Source organism: Malus sylvestris, chromosome 3 (genome assembly GCF_916048215.2).
Source record: "Malus sylvestris chromosome 3, drMalSylv7.2, whole genome shotgun sequence".
In the NCBI taxonomy this organism is placed as follows: Eukaryota; Viridiplantae; Streptophyta; class Magnoliopsida; order Rosales; family Rosaceae; genus Malus; species Malus sylvestris.
In genome coordinates, this window is record NC_062262.1 from 16806123 (window position 1) to 16826373 (window position 20251).

Here is a 20251-nt window from a genome sequence, read left to right on the forward strand (position 1 = left end):
ACAAATTAAACCCTATGGATGACAATTGTAGTATATGAGCAAATAGGGATCGTTCTAACCGGGGATTAACTAGGGATGCTAATCAATGTAAAACTGACTCAAGAACATAAAAATATAATGTAGAACACTAAACTAGACTCAATTAATGCAAAACTAGGGTTTAAAACACCTAAACAAACTAAAAACTCAAAACAGCAACTACAAGGCTCAAAACTGCCTTAAAACCACTTTCTGGGCAGTTTTGAGTACCTAACACTAGTTTGGACGAATTTGGACTATGACTTGACTCAAAACACTTAAAAACACAACTAAATGGATTTCTAACTAATCTAACACTTTAAAATAAATGGGGGATTGATTGTGACGAAATTAAAACTTTAAAACTTAACTTTGAAAACAAATGCAAAGCAAAACAGATTGTGATAAAATAGAATGGTGAGAAGCTAGTTAGAGGGTTCCTTATCCACACATGAACATATGCATACAACTCGATCTCCAATTACTCTTTCAACAAACCATGAATGACAATGCCCCAAATTAACTAGATTGCACCAATTAATTCTCAGATTTCCCTAGGTTCATTGAATTGAATGGAATACGCATTACAACCAAATTATTCTTATCAAGGACCCTAACTATGGAATACGCATGATAGAGACACATATCAAAGATCATTAAGTTCAATGGACATCATAAGCATTGACGAGGCATTCATAACTATGGGATACGCATGTTACTCTTGCCTAGGATTTACTTAACACAATCGTGACTAGCGACTTTCACTACTTATGAATACAAGTTAATAACGATTAGGTGAAATTCCCTTATATCCTAGCATCAAGTTTAGGCATGCAAATTAAGTGTCGACCCTCAACCCACATACATAAACAAGTTATCAATCAAATAGATAAGTAAATCACATTCACAATTTCTGAAATCATAATTGGAAGAAATCAAATCATATAACACATATGTCCATGGCTTCAAATTCACCTCTAACTAAAAAGAAATTAGTTCCACATGTCTAACATAATTGAAAGGCAAGTTAAATTAAACATGAAAACAGAAACAAAGAAAGAAAGAACTCCAAACACTCCACTAATGGCAGATTGCATGTGCAAGGCTTCTCCTTCCTTTGGACTGCACGTCACTCCTTCTTTCTCCTCCTTTAGTGGCTGCACAAGGTGGTGATGGTGGTGGGAAGGCACGGCAAGGGTGAATTGTGGCAGAAATATGGGAGTTTGGGGATGGAAGGCTGCGGCAAGAACTAGAACTAGGGTTTTGGCGTGTAGAATGAATATGGGAGGTGATAGATTCGGCCAAGAGGTTTAAGAGAGTATATATAGGCACTTAAAAACCCTAGCAATCAGATTAGGGTTTCTAGAAACCCAAATCCACCAGAAAATAGGTTAAAACAATCAGAATTTGCAAGGGAAAAGGCCTAGGGTTCGGCTGGTTTAGTGGGCTAGGGTTTAGGCTTCTAGAATGCCTTGCAAGGCAAGGAAATCAGAAATTTTAAAGGCCTAGGTGCGGCAAATTAGTGGGCTAGGGTTAGGGTTTGTAGATAGGGCTTCTAGAAAGTCCAAAACCAAGAATAGAAACTCTCGAAAATGGAAACCTCCAAGAATAGAAACTTCCAACTTTAGAAACTTTGGTTTCTAATTCTGAATTCTTTGTTCTTCATTTCTTAAGCTCCTTTGCCCTTCAAACTCGTCCATTCCTTGTGCTCCAAGCATGTACTTTCCAATCTAAGCTCCATTTTGCTCCAAAAGGCTCCAATTTGCATCCTTTTATGTCATATGCCCTTTAAGCCTGAAAACACATGAAAGTAGCTCAAAAGACTACTTTAACGACGAAAACATAACGAAAATGCATAAGAACTAGCTAACTAAGGCGCATAAATATGCTCCTATCATGAATCTACCTTAATATCATAAATAATTCTCAAAAATAAGGGAAGAAAGGAAGGTTAAGACAGGAGTGGATTTTAAAGAGAGTAAAGGATCCTTGACATGATGTGCAATGGCCAAGGGTTTACTACCCCCAAATTTCATGTCTCTTTCCTAATTTTTTGACTTGTATCCTCTAACTTTACTCCAAACTAACACTGTTAACTTTTTATATAATTAAAGATAAATTACATTTTCTTTAAAAAGTAAAAAAAAAATTGAAAAAAAATAAAATCTGAAACGATCTTCATCTTTCCTCACTCGATCTCCCAGAGCTCACCTTCGAGCCAACCACCCCTTCAGGCATTCCCCACTCGCTTTTCTCCTCTGCCCTGATCCATTTGAAAGAAATGAAGATTTCATTAGAGGATACATCACCCTTGACTTGTTTCAGATAATGGAGAAATTCAAGCTAGTAAACGAAGTTGGGGCTTCCAGCTTTCAATCGGGGAAAGAGAAGAGAAAGCATGAAATTAAAAGTTGGGGTTGATCTGGGTGTGGGTCTGGTGGTTGCCATTGCTCACCACCGACGAAGCATCGATTTAATATCCTCCTTGAATCCCAAATATCAAACTTTGATAGAATATTTGTTTTTTGATGTGCTGGATCGATCACGATCTAGTGCAGGATTTGAAGAGAGAGAGAGAGAGAGAGAGAGAGGAAGCTTTACCGGCGGTAAGGCGGAGCGACAACGGTGATGGGGTTGCGTGTCGTGTGTGCTCGGGAGTCTAAATTATTTCACTGTTGGTTTTTTAACCATTTAATCTTTGGTAATATAATTAATTTTATGAAAAATTTAACCGTATTAATTTAGAGTTAAGTTGAAAAACATATATCAAAATATGATAAGAGTGACGCATAAGAGACATGAGATTCAGGGACAACAAACCCTGGGCCAGAATGACATCAAGCGGCCCAATAGTAAGGGCGCAAATTGTGGCTCTCCAATGGTCGTACCCAGTGCACAAGGCTCCCGCTTTACGCAAGGTCTGGGAGAGGTGAATGTCGGCTAGCCTTACCTCCATTTTATGGAGAGGCTGCTCCCAAGTGAGAGATTCTGGGTTCGTTGCTTGATGAGTTTGTTTGACTGTAGCTATGGATAAGGTGAGATTTCTCGTAACTTTTTCGGGTCTAAAAAGGGTGGATTGTGTTTGACATCGGTTGCTCCCCTTTTAAAAGAAAAAAAAATGTAAAAGAATATAATCACCTGCTGGCACCACAGTATATTAAAACGTATGGTATCAGAATGTCGTACAAAAGTGTAATATCTCTGGCTCTAATATATTGTTATCATGTATGTTTAGGTTTCTTGACTTGCAAGAAATTAAAGAAAAGTGAAATTAAAACCATGAAGACGAAGATTCAACGTTAATGACACTCTGTCATTTAATATTACGGTCTAATGATATTCTTTTTTATTTGTAAGTGAGAAGTCTTAAGTTTGATTCACGTAAAAAACGAAGTTGAACCACATTATTAAGGCAAGCCTATTGTAAGGTTTAGCTCTATTTCCTTACTCTCTTAGTATAGTTACTATCGTTTAAAAAAAAAAAAAAACATTTTCCACCCTTTTTTTTTCATCCTAACATCCAACTGTTTATCTCACTAAACTATAGCTCTACTAAAACCACTACAGTGCCTGCTGAAATTAGTACATCATGTAATGAATTCTTATTAAATTTTCTGTGTTCGGAGTAAATAGGGCAGGGCCGCGCCCATTCGAGGCGCCAGTTCTCTCATCACTGTCAATGCACAACCGTTGAAGTGCCAGTTCTCTCATCCCTAACATAATTCTTACTTCCAGAACATAACTTCAGCTAATGTTAACTTAAAAATTTTATTTTTAAATTCCAGAGCAACTATTTAAATTACTTAAATTTGTATCGTTAATTTACTCAATACATTGAAATTTGTCAAAAATTCTAGCTAGTACTTTAATACAATATTTGTTTTTTATAATACAGTCTCAGCTGAAAACGGACCCCTTTCCCTTTTACGGAGGGTTTCTCTCAAATAACTTTTTGGAACATGTTCTGAATTTTATTTCAAAAATTTAAGCTGTCTATCTTTTTAAATCATAGTTCAAAATCATATTTACAGAAGCTTAGACCCTTATTAAGGTATTCACTTGTAGTGAAGAAAAATAAAATGTGAAATACTTAATAGAGTGGTTAAATAGTTTTGAATTTGAGTGATTTTTTTTTTTCAAAGATGATTTTTGAAAGAATAAAATAATGAGTTCAAATATTCTATACTCATTTTTTGCATGGCCTATTTGTGACCTCTATCATGATCGACACGTGTTAATAAATTTAACTCTCTTTAACTTTCAATCAATGATACAAGAAGACCTTGCATTCGTGTCATGTTTCTCGTGTTCGTATCATACCCGATAGTTTAACGGGTTGTGTTGTGTAATACCAGTTAAAGTAAACGGGATAATATGACCTGATCCGAAATCAACCTGTTAATATTATCACGTAATATGAACTGACTCGTTACCCGTTAAGAAAAATATATTTTAAATCAATAAATAATGAAAATGAAAAACATAATTTGACTCCAAAAATATGTAAAACATAATACTAAATTAGTATATTCATACTAAATTTTGGATTTGACCCCTTAATGAAACTTGTAAAGCTTGTCATTACGAGTGATTATATATTTTTACATTTTTCACACTTCCACAATAATTATTATTAATTTTGCACTCAAATGAAAAATATTATTCATGAGATTTGGAGGGTTTTAAAAATCTAAACGACTATGTAACCATCGTCTAAGCATAGAGGATGCAATTACGAGCGTTTAAATATGCTTTCGCATCTTTCAGACTTATACATTAATGATTATGAATTTTGTTTATTTTGAGCCCCCTTAAAAATACTATTCATGAGGGTTTGTATTGTTTTAAAAACTCAAACGATCATATACCCATCCTCAAAGCGTAGAGGATGCGATTATGAGCGTTTGCCTATTTTTTCACATTTTTCTCGCACTTGTAAATTAATTATTATAATTTTTTTAATGTGATTGGTATTTTTAAATTACTTGATATTTTTATTTTTAATGTGATTTATAATTTTTTAGTCTCAATTTTTGCCTATAGTATATTATAAAAATAAATAAATAAATAATACTTAAATTTAAAAATTTATATAGAATAATAATACAATAATAATTAATAAACAATATATACATATCCATTATATCTATTTATTTTATAGTAAGCTTTTTTAGTAGTTTAAAAAATTAAAATCATCAAAATAACTTTTTTTTATCGTGTCGAAACAGGTTTACCCGCGTGTCACTTTCGTGTAATCATGTTAAGGACCCGTTATTAACGAGTTCTTATTGTTTGACCCGAAACCCATTATTTTCATGTCGTTTACATGTTGTGTTAACAGGTCATGTAAGAAATTGCCAGGTCTAGATACAAACAACACACAAAATGAGTGCAAAAAAATTGATGTCTAATAATGTGAAGTGAGCGCTATTGATTTGAAGAATCCTCGATTGAAGCTCACTGTGTAAAGCACTTCCAAAGGACAAGGATTTTCTCCTCTCCTGTTTGAACGCTCAAGATTTCATCTTTGTAGAGAGCGAAAGAAAAAAAGAAGTAGAGAGAGAAGGAAGAAAAAGAAAAAAAAAAACTGTGAGAGGAGGGGACGGAGGGCAGGGTAAAAGGAAGGGATGGGAATCCTCCCAAAAACACCCGAATACAACTTGGAAACGAAAGCAACTACCATTAGCTATAACCCATAAATGGAAAATTATACAACAACTACCACTAGCTATAACTGTAAACCCAAAAATTCTGTAACGAATGAAATGAGAACAAGTGTACAAAGTAGATTTTGTATTGATTTGAATTTGTAGGTTACTATCTCTGTTTACAATTTTCCTTTGATCGAGTCTCCAAATTTGACATAGATGCGTAGGTTGTTGATCCAAAGGTTGTGATGACTTGATCTCGGAAGACCAATTGAACGATTGCTTCAAGTTTTGGGCTTGAAACGATGCTTGGATGATCTTCACCTCAAAGTTGCGGCAAAGGGTGATGTTGATGCATGATTTCATTGATTTAAAGGTCTTGGCGACTTGATCTTGAAATGAACGTCGTTACAAGTTTTGAGCTTGCAACAAAATCTTGAAGGAGTCGGCACGAGTGCTTGTTGATTCTTCAAGGGGAGTGCTTCGGCTTTGGTTGTACGTTCTTTGAAGAGTGCTTTGGCAATGTATTAGTCTTCAAAGATTTGTGCAGAGGTTCTTCTCAATGTGCAATTTTCGACCCCTTTGTGTATCTTGGATCCTTGTATTTATAAACTTCCAAAGCCATGCCTTTGGATGGATTTGGCTTTGATTTGTGTCTTAATTCGTCCATGGGAGAATTTAGGCATGTTTTATGTCTTAATTTCAGCCACCTTCCTCATATTGGCCGAAATTTATATGCCTTGTTGCCTATTTGTGAGCAATCTTCAATTCTTGCTTATTTTGTGAAGATGCTTTGGCTTTCTTTCCGGTTTTGAGAGATTTTGGGCCCCTTGCCGATTTTAAGGGGGATTTTCTCCCTTTTGCCGAATTTTAGGAATGTTTTACACTTCCTTTGCTTGATTTGTGCCACATGTCATTGATGACTTGTCCGTTTGTGATGAGTCATATGCCTTTTGTATTCAACGAAATTTACATGTCTACAATAACACATACACCTTTTGTATTCCTTCGCTTGATTTTTGCCGAATTTTAGGAATGTTTTACACATACACCTTTTGTATTCAACGAAATTTACATGTCTACAATAACACATACATAGAAAACTTTGCAGCAACTACAACTAGCTATGATTGAATGAAAATTTTGACAGCAGCTACCGCTAGCTATAACCCATAAATGGAAAGGACAAATATTTTTCTTCGCTTTTTCAAAATTTAGGGTAAACCAGAAGAACTGACAACTGAGGGTCCGTGAGCATACATTCATGTATCTGGGTTTATTATGTTTATTTGTTTGTCTCTCAACCATTAAAAAGATCTTACAAAGTTCCTGACATAATTGTATCATAAAGAGCTGAAGGAAATAACTACAGAGTACGTACGCACACAACCTTCACACCTACTTTTCCTTCTAACTGTTTTTTGGGTAATGAACAGCTGGTCATCAAGAGTTCAGGTTAGTTGCAAATGGATAAATAGATTAGAGCTATCTTAATGGAAGTCTCTTTAAAGTTTTTTAAAAATGGTGGGTATGGACCCGATCACAATGGGTCGATAGGGTTTCTAAATTTAACAACTTAGGTTAAGATCAAATACTTATTAATTAAGAATATATTGCTTAGGAATTAATTTTGGTTTTTGAGTTAGGTTAAAGGGCTTTATTTATTATTTAGGTATAGATCAATGTGGAATTCCATATGAGTTTCAAGTCGTTATAAATGATTTAAAATGACGTTTCTGCCCTTAATAATCTGACTAAAACTTAGAACTGAATTCCAGTATCCTTAAAGCTCATATCCGACACTACATTGCAATTTTTATTCTGCAATTTTATGGATTCAAATTTCACTCTTTATAACCTCATTAGTTTGCCCCATTTTTAGTTCAGGTCGATCACCGCCTAGAAAGGCGAAAGCTCAACTCTCGTCAAAGCCATCTTGGCCTTGCGTATATGAGCGGATGCACAGAGACAATTGATCGGAATCCTCCATGAACACCGGTGAGGGGTGAATGAGATTGATTGGGGGTGTTAATGAATCCATAATGAACGGCCTACATATCTCTGGGGAATGGACTCAAATCACAAGTGAGTACTAGAGAATGAGTAATGTGATATGTGCCACATCGTAAAACATCATTGATGAATAAGCCTTGGCAAACTAGCTCTTGAAGCACATCGAGACGTAGAGCGCCCCTAACGAAGTATTCCGAAGTAGGACAAGAATAGATGATCGTGATTTTTTCTAAGGGCGTTAGGCAAGCAGCCACTCAACTAGCCATGAACCAAGCGTTTGGTAGTGTGTACTCTCTTTTGACCCTCGAAAAAACATCTTCTCCCGTCTTAGCGCCTAGAGGAGCATTCACTTCCGACTCAGATTGTGAGCCTATGTACACTCACGGTTGAGAGCACATTCCGACGAGCATTTTGGACATTCTAGGCAAAGCGTTCATGCGTGGCTTGGCCCACAAGAAGTTCCTCCTACCTTGCATCAAAGTTGAAGTACGAGGGACAGAGGGAAGCACAAGTACTGTGCGGCTCGAGTTCAACTGGTAACCTACACCAAACGCAACCACGAGCAGCTCGCTTGATAGCTAGAGAAGAACCACATGCATCGAAGTCGCAGCATAGGCATATCTAGATGAAGTAGAAAAGGTTTTTAGATGAGTGACTACACGATTTACATCATTGTAGACCACTAGCGAGGCACTTCAGAGAGACATGGCTAACATGAGCAGGTCACCGTTCACGAACGAGATCGAGCAGATGAAGCCACAAATTTAGCTTGCCACATTTGACTTTTTCAAGGGAGACGAAAATCTGGAGAGGCAACTGAAGCACTATCACAACGTGATGATTCTCTACATAAACAACAAAATTGGGGGACCACGCTACCCTCTTAAACCACATAAGGGGTTCACTGCCTACTTAGTCTCTTTAGATCCATAGGTCATCTTGCCTGGTTACTCTGTATTTGGAGATCACGTTATTGGATGGATGCATATGGTTCCGCCTAGTTCATCTGCATTGGGGAATCATACGTATTCTATTAGGGATTCCATTAAGTGGTCTGGATACTTCGCTTTACCTCGATTCCATTGAGTGGTCTAGAATTGTATTCTATTTGAGAGTCCAAGAGTTTTAAAAAACGTTCTTGATGGAAAAAATGTGAATAAAAGACCCCCTTGAATAGAATTTGGTCCATGAATCTAAGAAATGGTGAGAATTCTAGATGTAACATCCCACATCACCCAGGGGAGTGGATCTTGTAAGCCTTATATGTATATTCCCATCCCTACCTAGCACGAGGCCTTTTGGGAGCTCACTGGCTTCGGGTTCCATCAGAACTCCGAAGTTAAGGGAGTAACATGCGAGAGCACTCCTATGATGGGTGACCCACTAAGAAGTTCTTATGTGAGTTCTCAGAAACAAAATCGTGAGGGCATGGTCGGAGCCCAAAGCGGACAATATCGTGCTACGACAGAGTCGAGCTCGGGATGTGGTGGGGGCCTGGGCTAGGATGCGACAATTTGGTATCAGAGCTAATCTCTGGCCGGAAGTGTGCTGACAAGGACGTTGGGCCCCTAAGGGGGTGGATTATAACATCCCATATCACCCAGAAGAGTGGATCTTGTAAGCCTTATATGTATATTCCCATCCCTACCTAGCACGAGGCTTTTTGGGAGCTCACTGGCTTCAGGTTCCATCGAAAATCTGAAGTTAAGCGAGTAGCGCGCAAGAGCACTCCCATGATGGGTGACCCACTGGGAAGCTTTTGTGTAAGTTCCCAGAAACAAAACCGTGAGGGCATGGTCGGAGCTCAAAGCGGACAATATCGTGCTATGGTGGTGGAACGGGCCCGGGGTGTGGTTCGCTCCAGGCCGGGATGTGACACTAGATCTCTCTCAATTCGAAAATCCAAGATTTCAATTGATGTCCTAGCATTGAATCCTCCTAAATTGCATTGATTTATCCTAAAGATTTCATTTCAATTGAAATTTGGTTATTCACCATGTAAGAGGATCCCTGCTAAGCATCCATGGTTGAATGGTTAAAGCGCCCAACACATACATAAATTGCAAAATGACATATAAATTATAAAGTATTAGAACATATTCAAAACATGGGGAAGAAGCATATAATGGGTGATCATCGAAATATTCAACAAGTCTCTTACATTTTGTTGAAAAATTAAAATGCAAAATGAAAGTTATTGATTTTCTATCTAAGTGAGAATCGAGACCTAGGAAGGTTTAAGCGGCCTAGACCTATGCCTAACCGGGCTAGACTGGCACCTAGGCAGGCTAGGTGGACACCTAAGCAGGTCTAGGCAATGCTTAGGATTAATCGCGGTGGTGCTAGCCGCCTAGCGCCGCCTTATTAGAATAGTGGTTTGATTACACCACGTCACCTCAATTTTGTTGAGTGGTCCGTAATTGTATTTTATTCAAGATTCCGTTGAGTGATCTGGATACCTTACTTCGCCTCGATTCCGTTGAGTGGTCCGAAATCGTATTCTATTTGGGATTCCGTTGAGTGATCCAGATACCTTGCTTCTTCTCGATTTCATTGAGTGGTCCGAAATCATATTCTATTTGGGATTCCTTTGAGTTGGTCTAGGATGTAGGAACATAGAAGCTGCTCAAGCTACTTGTGTTGGAAACTTAGAGTTTCAATGCTATTGATTTGAATTTCAGGTAAGGAAATACGACGAACCTTACATAGGTAAGCTTTACTAAACTTAATGAAGTGATATAAAATTTTATTGGTTGATGAACCTAGTTAAACGTTAATAGCATTCATTTTTTATTTTTATTTTTTGAATTATTGATTCAATTGTTGGTTGTGTTTGTGGGATTGTTGTTGGAAAATGGTTCAATATCGTAATAGAGGAAGGGAAAATCTCTGATGGTTAATGGGTTGACTTACGTGTTATAAAATTGAGGGATCATGCTCGTTGAGTTCCATTGAGTAATTTTGGAACCTTATGTTTTTATGCTAGAGAAATGGTGAACTACAAATGGCTTAATCAAGTCTTTGAGTACGTAGGCAGTCTAACAAGAAGGTTAGATGCAAACATAAAATAAAGGAAAAGTTACTATGCTGTTGGACCTTGATTTATGTTCTGTTCATGTCTCAGAGGCGAGAGATGACAAATGAATAGATAACTGGTGATATCACGTGTCGATCTTGGACGTATCTCAAGATCGGGGCGTAACATGTGAAGTCCACCCACACCCTTCGTTTGCTATTTTTCTTCGGTACTAGCACAACTTTGGTCAGCTAGTCTGGATGGTGTACTTTAACGATGAAGTTGGCGTCCTTGAGCTTGTCGATCTCAGCTTTTATGATCTTTGTCTAGTTTCGTAAGTCCACTTACATTGGATAATTGGTTTGGCAATTGTGTCTAGGTGGACACGATGATAGATCACATGTCACGCCCTAAACCTAGGGTCGGCGAAAAAATTTACCATGTGCCCGGTGGGCGAATATAAGTAAAAATAAAAATGAAAAGAAACTTTTCATATAAAAATAACTCCACAAAACGTACAAGTGTACAAAAATAAAATAAAAACCCTTAAATCTCTCGTCTAACACAACCCCAGCTCGTCTATCTCTTGTCTTACCAAACAAATCATCTGTAAAATAAAAGGGTGAGGGATGAGCAACAACCACCATAGCCCAGTGAGTATAATATGTAATATGCAGTCAAGCGTGCTATTTTACTCACATTATAACATACTATAACTATATCAATGTCTTCATCAGATATCATGCCATATCACATCGTCCCTTCACGTGTTGGTTATCCTTCCTTATATGTAAATCCCCACGTGATCCTTAGATTGGCCATTTTGCCTAATGTTCTCGTGTGCCATACATTTATCCCTCGGATAACTCAACACTGAGGTTCTCATGCTCCACGAACAATCTCAAGTAATTCCACATAGATTGTATATATATCTCATCAAATCATTTCCCGAAATCAAACATGCTTGACTTGAAATAGATAGATATTTGGAAATAGGTAAAATCCCATGATAACTCATGTTTTTCAGTTATCAGAAAATAAGATATTTTTAGGACATTACATAAACCACTCCTTGATTGATTGCTAGAATCTTGACAAAACAAGCCGATCTACTGATCACCACACCTCGAACTCTCTAACCCTGAACTCTCTCTTTTCTCTCTCTACGTGAACTACACACAGCAGTGATGCATGTACTGCATGCTGTAATCACTTGACGATGCCTCACTCTCTTCTCAGGCAATCTTTCAACTAATCAAGTAGTAAACTAATGATTGAAAACAAATGGAGGGGTGAGACCTTATTTATAGGGGATTGGAGTCGGCTACAACTTAATTCCCAAGTAAAGTTAACCACTAATTAATAAATAGAGTAATGCTAGGGAGACCAAATTTTTAAAACCAAATTTGCAAACTAAATGATGTGGTTGTAGATGATTGGGTTATTAATTAAGTGTCGATTAATGTGCTTATTTCTTATTGGTGACACATCATTTGGTTTAAAAAATTTGAACTCCCTAACAATACTCTAATAAATATATTCATATAATACCTGCATGCAGATATATATTAAAAGCACGACTAAGCCTTGTTAGAGTGTGACTGTACTTTTGACATATTGAACCATTTATAGTATATGAGTTCTGTTGATGCATAAAATCAACGAGGACTTTGGTACAACAGAAAGTGTTAAGTTTGTGACATTCGCTAGATTGCTTCTGTCACTAGTGTGGATAAGTATGTCAATGGATAGGGACAGGGAAGCAAACACAAGATGTACGTGGTTCATCCAGATTGGCTACGTCCACGGAGTAGAGGAGTTCTCATTAATTGTGAAGGGTTTACACAAGTACATAAGTTCAAGCTCTCTTTTAGTGAGTACTACTGTACTAGTGAAGGATTTAGTACAAATGACATTAGGCAATATTATGAGAGAATGATATCTATTTATAGAAGAGAGTTTCTAGTTTCATTCTAACATTGACATGTGTCGTGATGTGATTGACCTCTGATGTCGACACGTGTCGCGTTATGATTAACCTTTGATGTTGACATGTGTCGCGTTGTGATTGGCCTCCTAGTTGGAGGGAGACCCTTGTGGGTCCTTGGCAGTATAATGTTGACCGGTGCTTAGTAGTTTTGGGGTTGGTTAAGTATGGTACAAACAGTGCTCCCCTAAGTTCCCGAGTGAGGGAAGCTTCTCGGTTGGGGACTTGCAAGATCCAAGCCGCTGAGTAATCACGAAACTTCTAAGTACCAAAGTGTGGTATCGTCTTCACTTGCTTTATCTGTCTCATAGGTAGATGTGGCATCTTCTCTGGAAGTACTCTTCCTCCATCCAGGGGTGGTATCTTTAATCGGTGGAGATGCATAAGGTAATGTATCAATTTCACTTAAAGCTTACTTGTAGTTTCAGGCTTGGTCAAGCGTGATACAAACCATGTAGTAAGAGTCCCCCAAGTCGCCGAGCTAGGAGATTTACCGAAGGAGGTAACAGACAAGGTAAGTAATCAGACTTCCAAGCAAGTAACCTGGATCGGAGGTTTGACTTCGGCTTCCGGTTGATTGTTCTTGTTCTCATTGTGTCATAAACAACAATAAGGATAAGGATAAGCAAATGGAGAAGAGATGATATGAGATACTTTTGCTTTTGAAGAAGTAACTTTCTACAGGCTTATTCTTGAACTGGGCTGGAGGGTTTTCTGGTTTCCTCTAGAGTATAAGGTCGACTCAAGAATTTGAGGGTCAAAACAAGTCCATCAAATCTATAATACGTTCGACCTTGATGATATGGGATACTTTTACTGTTGACAAGGTAGTGGATGTATCGGCACGTGTTCTCTTACGCTTGTCTCCACATGCTTCCTTGTATCATTCTCACTTGCCCTATCTGTTCCTCAGACAGATATGGTATCTTCTTTGGAAGCATAAGATGTTGAAGATGAGTACTCGAGAGCAATGCCAGGTAAGTAATCAGGCAAGGGGTTCTAGGCAATTAGTTCCTGACTGGAAGCTTGATTCCAAATGTTGACTGATTGCTCTTTTTCTCATTGTCTTGCAGGTAAGAACAAGGCCAAAGGAAAAGACAGGGAAAAAGCATGATATGCGATACTCTTGCCTTTAACCCTGATGATATGAGATACTCTTTCTCTGGTGTGGCTTGTTTGCAGAGGTATTATAAGGGGGAAAAGAAGCTGAGTATTTCGAGAGACTCTGCTGAGAGTGCCCTCTCGGATGTGAAGAAAAGTTAAGCATTTTTTTTTATTTGCAGGTTTGCCTGGCTGTGGAGGATGAAGGTCAACATATATAGGAATTGTCCCAACAGCGAGTGGTAACGTTGTTCCTTTACCCTTCTCGGTCATAGCAATGTAGTGGAAGCTGCAAGATTCACATGTTTTACCTTTGTCAGAGCACTTTGAAAAAGTGGTCCGTGGTATCTGGAAAGCTGATGTTACGTGTGAAGATTGCAGACAAGCTTTATCCAAGGAAATCTAGCTCTCGAAGTTCGGAGAGCGATGCCTCTTTGGTTTTCGAACAAGCAATCCTGTTGGGGATCTAGCTCTCAAGATTCGAAGAACGGTGCCTCTTTAATTTTTGAGAAAGCAATCTTGTTGGGAGTCTAGCTCTTGAGATTCAGAGAGCGGTGCCTCTTCGATTTTTGAGCAAGTAATCCTGTTGAGAGTCTGGCTCTCGAGATTCAGAGAGATGTGCCTTTTCGATTTTTGAGCAAGTCATCATGTTGAGAGTCTGGCTCTTGAGATTCGGAGGGCGGTGCCTATTTGATTTTTGAGCAAGTAATCCTATTGGGAGTTTGGCTCTCGAGATTCAGAGAGCTGTGTCTCTTTGATTTTTGAGCAAGCAATCTTGTTGGGAGTGTTTTCTCGAATGTGAGTAAAGGTTGGACATTTTTTCCAGTCTGCCTTACCACAGAGCACAGAGGTTGACACACATAAGGACTTTCTAGTTATCAAGCAGTGGTGCTGTTCCTTTACCCTTGTAGGTAATACTAGGGTAGCTGGACCTTCAAAATTGATGTGTCTAAACTTTGTCAGAGATTTTTGGCAAAGTTATATGTGGTACCCAAGGAGTTGATGTTGCGTGTGGAAAGTGGTGCCTCTTCAATTTTTGAAGCAACGACCCTGTTGCCCTTTCTTTTATAAGGGCACCAATTGTGTGCAAGAAGTACATTCAGAGAGTTATTGATTGTAGGAATTTTCCCCTTACTTCAGAGATTTATTGCACCTTATTTCTCCTTCATCATTTCTGAGAATGTCTGGCCCATCCGACCGTCGTTTTGACTTGAACTTTAGTGAAGAGGCGGTCATGCCTTCTTAAGACAACACATGGCGCCCATCCTTTTTATCCCTTACTGGTCCTCTTACCGTTCGGGACTTTGTGATGAAGAATGATATGACCGTTGTGGTGGTGGCCAAGAACCTTCTCACTCCCAAAGATAACAGATTACTTTCCAAACGGTTTGAGTTGGCTGTTAAGGATTCTCTGGCTCTCAGTGTTCAGTGTGCAGGTTCTGTGTCTAATATGGCCCAACGCTTATTTGCTCGAACCTGCCAAGTTGAATCATTGGCGACTAAAGTGATAAGTCTCAAATAGGAAATCAGAAAGCTCAAGCATGAGAATTAACAGTTGCACAGGCTTGCACATGACTATGCTACCAACATGAAGAGGAAGCTATACCAGCTGCAGGAATCTGATGGTCAGATTTTACTTGATCATAAGAGGTTTGTGGGTTTGTTCCAAAGGCATTTATTGCCTTCGTCTTCTGGGGCTGTACCGCGAAATGAAGCTCCAAATTATCAACCTTCAGTGCCTCCTCCTTCTGGGGTTCTGCCTAGTACTGAGGCTCCGAATAATCACCCTCTAGTGCCTCTTCGTTTTAGGGCTCTGCCGACCGCTGAGACTTCTCCTGAGCAACCTTTGTGAAGGTTCCCTCTTGTTTGTTTATTTTGATTCATGTATATGTACATATTTGTAACTTATCAAAGATATCAATAAACAAGACTTGCTTCATTTCAATGTATTGTGTTAAATACACCAAGGCCTTCTTCACTAAGTTCTTTGAATTTTTCCTTTTGTTGAAGCTTTGTGAGTGAAGCATGTAGGTTGAGGTAGTGCTCCCTTAATTTCTCGAGTGAGGAAAACTTCTTGGTTGGAGTCTTGAAAAAATCCAAGTCACTGAGTGGTCGTGAGACTTTCGAGTATTAAGGTGCAGTAGCATATGGTAGGAGTTCCCCAAGTCTCCGGTCGAGGGAGTTGACGAAGGAGGTGTCTTGCTAGTAGCCAAGTTTCCAAAGTAACAAAACTTCACCATTTTCCTTTCTAAGTGGTAGCCCAAAACTCCTCCTTCATATATATTTGTTATGAAAGTTGTTAGGCCCAAAGAAGAGGAGGCCTAGGTAATATTTTTTTTTTTTTGAATTTTGAATTTTTTTTTTGAATTTCCGAATTTCTGAATTTTCGAATTTTCGAATTTTTGAATTTTTGAATTTTTGAAAAAATATATATATTTTTTAAGCTTTATAGGTGAAGCTTTGTAGGTGAAGCTTTGAGGTTGAAGCTCTGTTTGGTACCATGAATTGATTTTGATTCACACTATCTTGATCAAGATAGTGTGAAGCTTTTGTAGGTGAAGCTTTTGTGTTGAAGCTTTGTAGGTGAAGCTTTTGTGGTGAGGGAAGCTTTTGTGGGTGAAACTTTTGTGGTGGGGGAAGCTTTTGTGGGTGAAGCTTTTGTTGGTGAAGCTTTTGTTGGTGAAGCTTTTATGGGTGAACCTTTTATAGGTGAAGCTTTTGTAGGTGAAGCTTTTGTAGGTGAAGCTTTTATGGTGGGTGAAGCTTTTGTGGGTGAAGCTTTTGTGCGTGAAGCTTTTGTTGTGGGTGAAGCTTTTGTGGGTGAAGCTTTTGTTGGTGAAGCTTTTGTTGGTGAAGCTTTTATGGGTGAAGCTTTTGTAGGTGAAGCTTTTGTGGTGGGTGAAGCTTTTGTGAGTGAAGCTTTTGATAGTGAAGCTTTTATGGGTAAAGCTTTTGTAGGTGAAGCTATTGTGGGTGAAGTTTTTGTAGGTGAAGCTTTGGAGTTGAAGCTTTGTAGGTGAAGCTTTGGAGTTGAAGCTTTTGTTGGGTACCATGAATTGATTTTGCTTCACACTATCTTGATCAAGATAGTGTGAAGCTTTGTTGAATTTGCCAATTTTTTTTTTTTTTTTGGAAACTAGAAATTTGGAAATGTGAGAGTGACAACATATACAAATTTTGCTTCCACACTGTTGAGCAAGAGATTATGATGCAAGCCACACCTTGTAGTAGTCGAAAGTTTGGACGAACCATATAAATTGAATTTGCTTCGAACAGTCTTGATCAAGAGTGTGTGAAGCTTTCTACGAGTTATAGTTGCCCTTCATTGATGAAGCTTTTGTTGGCACCATAAATTGGTTTTGCTTCACACTGTCTTGATCAAGAGTGTGTGAAGCTTTTGAGAATTGTGGTTGCCCTTCATTGATGAAGCTCTTGTTGGCACCATAAATTGGTTTTGCTTCACACTGTCTTGATCAAGAGTGTGTGAAGCTTTTGAGAATTGTGGTTGAACTCCTTTGATGAAGCTCTTGTTGGCACCATCAATTGGTTTTGCTTCACACCGTCTTGATCAAGAGTGTGTGAATCTTTCTACGAGTTGTAGTATTTGCATTGTTACAGAGGGGAAATGTCTGAAGCAGATGCAAGAGGGTTGAATAGCTTGATCTTTGTATGCCATGCACTGAAGTTGTTGTTGGCTTGCAATAAGACTTTGTTGGTGACTATAACTCTTGTTGGGCATAAGTGCTCCCCTAGTTGAGTTGTTAAGCTTGAGGGTTTTTGATTATTTGTGAATGCTAGGAGTTCGCATGTACAAGTTGTACCACTCTTCTTCTGGTAGGTGGAATGAATGGTGAGTTCCTTCTTCACCTGATTCGTGGCATGAGTGGCAAGTTGTGAAATGATATTAGAGTACGGGTTATACATTTCATTACCTGGTTGGTGGCATGAAGGAAAGTACGAGTGTACATTTCATCACCTGGTTGGTGGCATGAAGATGAGTTCTTTCTTCACATTTCATCACTTGGTTGGTGAGAATAAGGGCAAGGTGTCGAGGCACATTGTAGTAAGTGTCAAATGACACAAAGTATGTTGAACCTTTTTGAAGCACAGTTGGCTTATGTATGGATGTGTTGGAATGTATGATGTTTATGTATGAATGTGTTGGAATGTGTGATGTTTATGTTAATTAATATGAGTGATGCTTATGAATATTTTGCTATGCATGAAGGGATCCATGCTTTTGATATGTGAACCATGTTGGTTGTAACACTTAGTATCACATATTTTGTGTCAAAGTACGCATGTTGAAGCTTTGAGTTGGAGTATAAGGATAGGTCAGCGTAGACCAATTGTTCTAGTGTTAGGAACGCAAAAGACTCAGAAGAAGTTGTCTGAATTCCCTTTTCTTTAAATATTTGCCGAATGGCTTATGTGACAAAAGATCTCAAGCGGTTGAGAGTCAAAACATTTGTAATATGTATGCCTTCTTATAATAGCATTTCCTTCAGTACCTAGTCCTTTACTTTGAAAGAGTGAGGCTTGGCCCTATAGTCATAATAGTCGACGGTACGTTCACCCCTGGTTGTTTTGATACGAACTTTTATCCCTCATGTTGTAATGGGCTTGCTGAGAGTAAAAATCCTTCTTCTTACCAAGAGACAGATACGTTTAGTGACTTAGCGAGTAGCTAAATAAGGCAGGAGATGATGCAATGGGTGTCTGAATGGCCAAGATCTCCTTACTTGGTAGAACTTGACTTCCACTTCCCACTTGTTGATAGGGGTTAACCATATGGGGGTTCCCATGGTATGTTTTTGCTTCGGCGAAAGCATTGTTGTAAGCATGTACCATCACCTTAGAGTAAGTCTTCCAAGTGTTGGCATTGATCATATACTTAAAGAAAGAATCACGTAGGCCTGCCGTGAAGGCCTTGAGGGTGGTCTTGTCATCTGCCTCAGTGCTGCGAGAATACTCATGGCTGAAGCGACCGACATACTTTCGTAGTGACTCGTCCGACTTATGGTGAATAATGTACAAGTCATCTGCAGAATGCAAGCGATCGGTCTGGAAGATGTGTTGAGAGATAAACAGTTTCTTCAGTTCCTCAAATGAGTCTACTGTCTCAGGTGGAAGACGGCAATACCAGTTTAGAGCTACGCCAGAGAGGGTGGAAGGGAAGAGAAGACATCACTCTTTGCGGTGTGCATCCGATATGCCATGGTGGACTCAAAGAGGTTAAGGTGTTCAATTGGGTTCTCCCTTCCAGTATAGAGTTGTAAACCAAGCTTTTGTTTTGTCTTCACTTGAAGGGAGGTATCGATGATCCTCCTTGTGAGAGGGGCATGCCTGGGTTGGTTCCATTCAGGTATCTCGGCATGACGGTCGGCTTTCAACTTGTTTACTTCCTCAAAGAGTTGTAGGACAAGAGGGTCTTAAGTGGAGTCATGTACCACTGGAATTTTCTTTCGTAAGTCTCTATCGCCTCTTAGAAGTAGGAAAGTTTGAGCAAAGGCGTGTGGTTTTCCCTTGGACTCGCCATACTGACTTCTGGGACGAGTCTGTCGGAATACCTCAGAGTCCCTTGTACCTTCATGTTCCTCTGGAACCTGTCGTTTCTTCCTTAAATTGGTAGTTGGCCTGGGTTGTGGGATGGGACCGAGTCTTTCAGAAACCTTTGGGTCATTGATCTTCGAGCATATGTGGAGGGGATTCTCTCGACGTTGCTTTAGGAATCCTCGACAGTCACGATAAACGACTTTCGATCCTTCCAACCCTTCTGCAAGGAGGTGTCTTCCTCCACTTCTCCTGCTTCGGGTCGAAGCATCTGGGTTGAGAGAAGTCTCATGTTGATCAATGTTTTGATGATTAGCTCGCTCCTTATCAGGGATACTTATGTCGAAGGGAGGTGACCCTCCGTGTTGGGGGGCACCCAGATGATGATTGATGTCCACATGGGCAGCGAGCTTGCGTGTTTGAGTACGCCTAGTTTCGTGGAGCGTCTCAAAGACCTTTTCATACTGCTCTTGGAGGATCTCATTCTTCATCGCTATCTTGTTATTCTGAGCCTCCAGCTCATCGACTTTAGCCTGAAGAGCAAACTTCTTTTGTTCATTCTTTCGTTGCTTCGCACCAGGTGCAAGAAGGGTGTCATTCTGTGTGCTGTGGTTTCCTTCGTTCCCCATGTTGGAAAGGGACGCCTGGTTAAAAGAGAGTGTACGAATGGTGGAAACTAACTTAACAAAGCTAAAACGAGTGGGAATAAGTGTCGTTCCCATAGACGGCGCCAAATGTTGATGCACAAAATCAGCGAGGACTTTGGTACAACAAAAAGTGTTAAGTTTATGACCTTCGCTAGATTGCTCCGGTCACTAGTGTGGATAAGTATGTAAATGGATAGGGACAGGGATGCAAACACAAGATGTACGTGGTTCACCCAGATTGGCTACGTCCACGGAGTAGAGGAGTTTT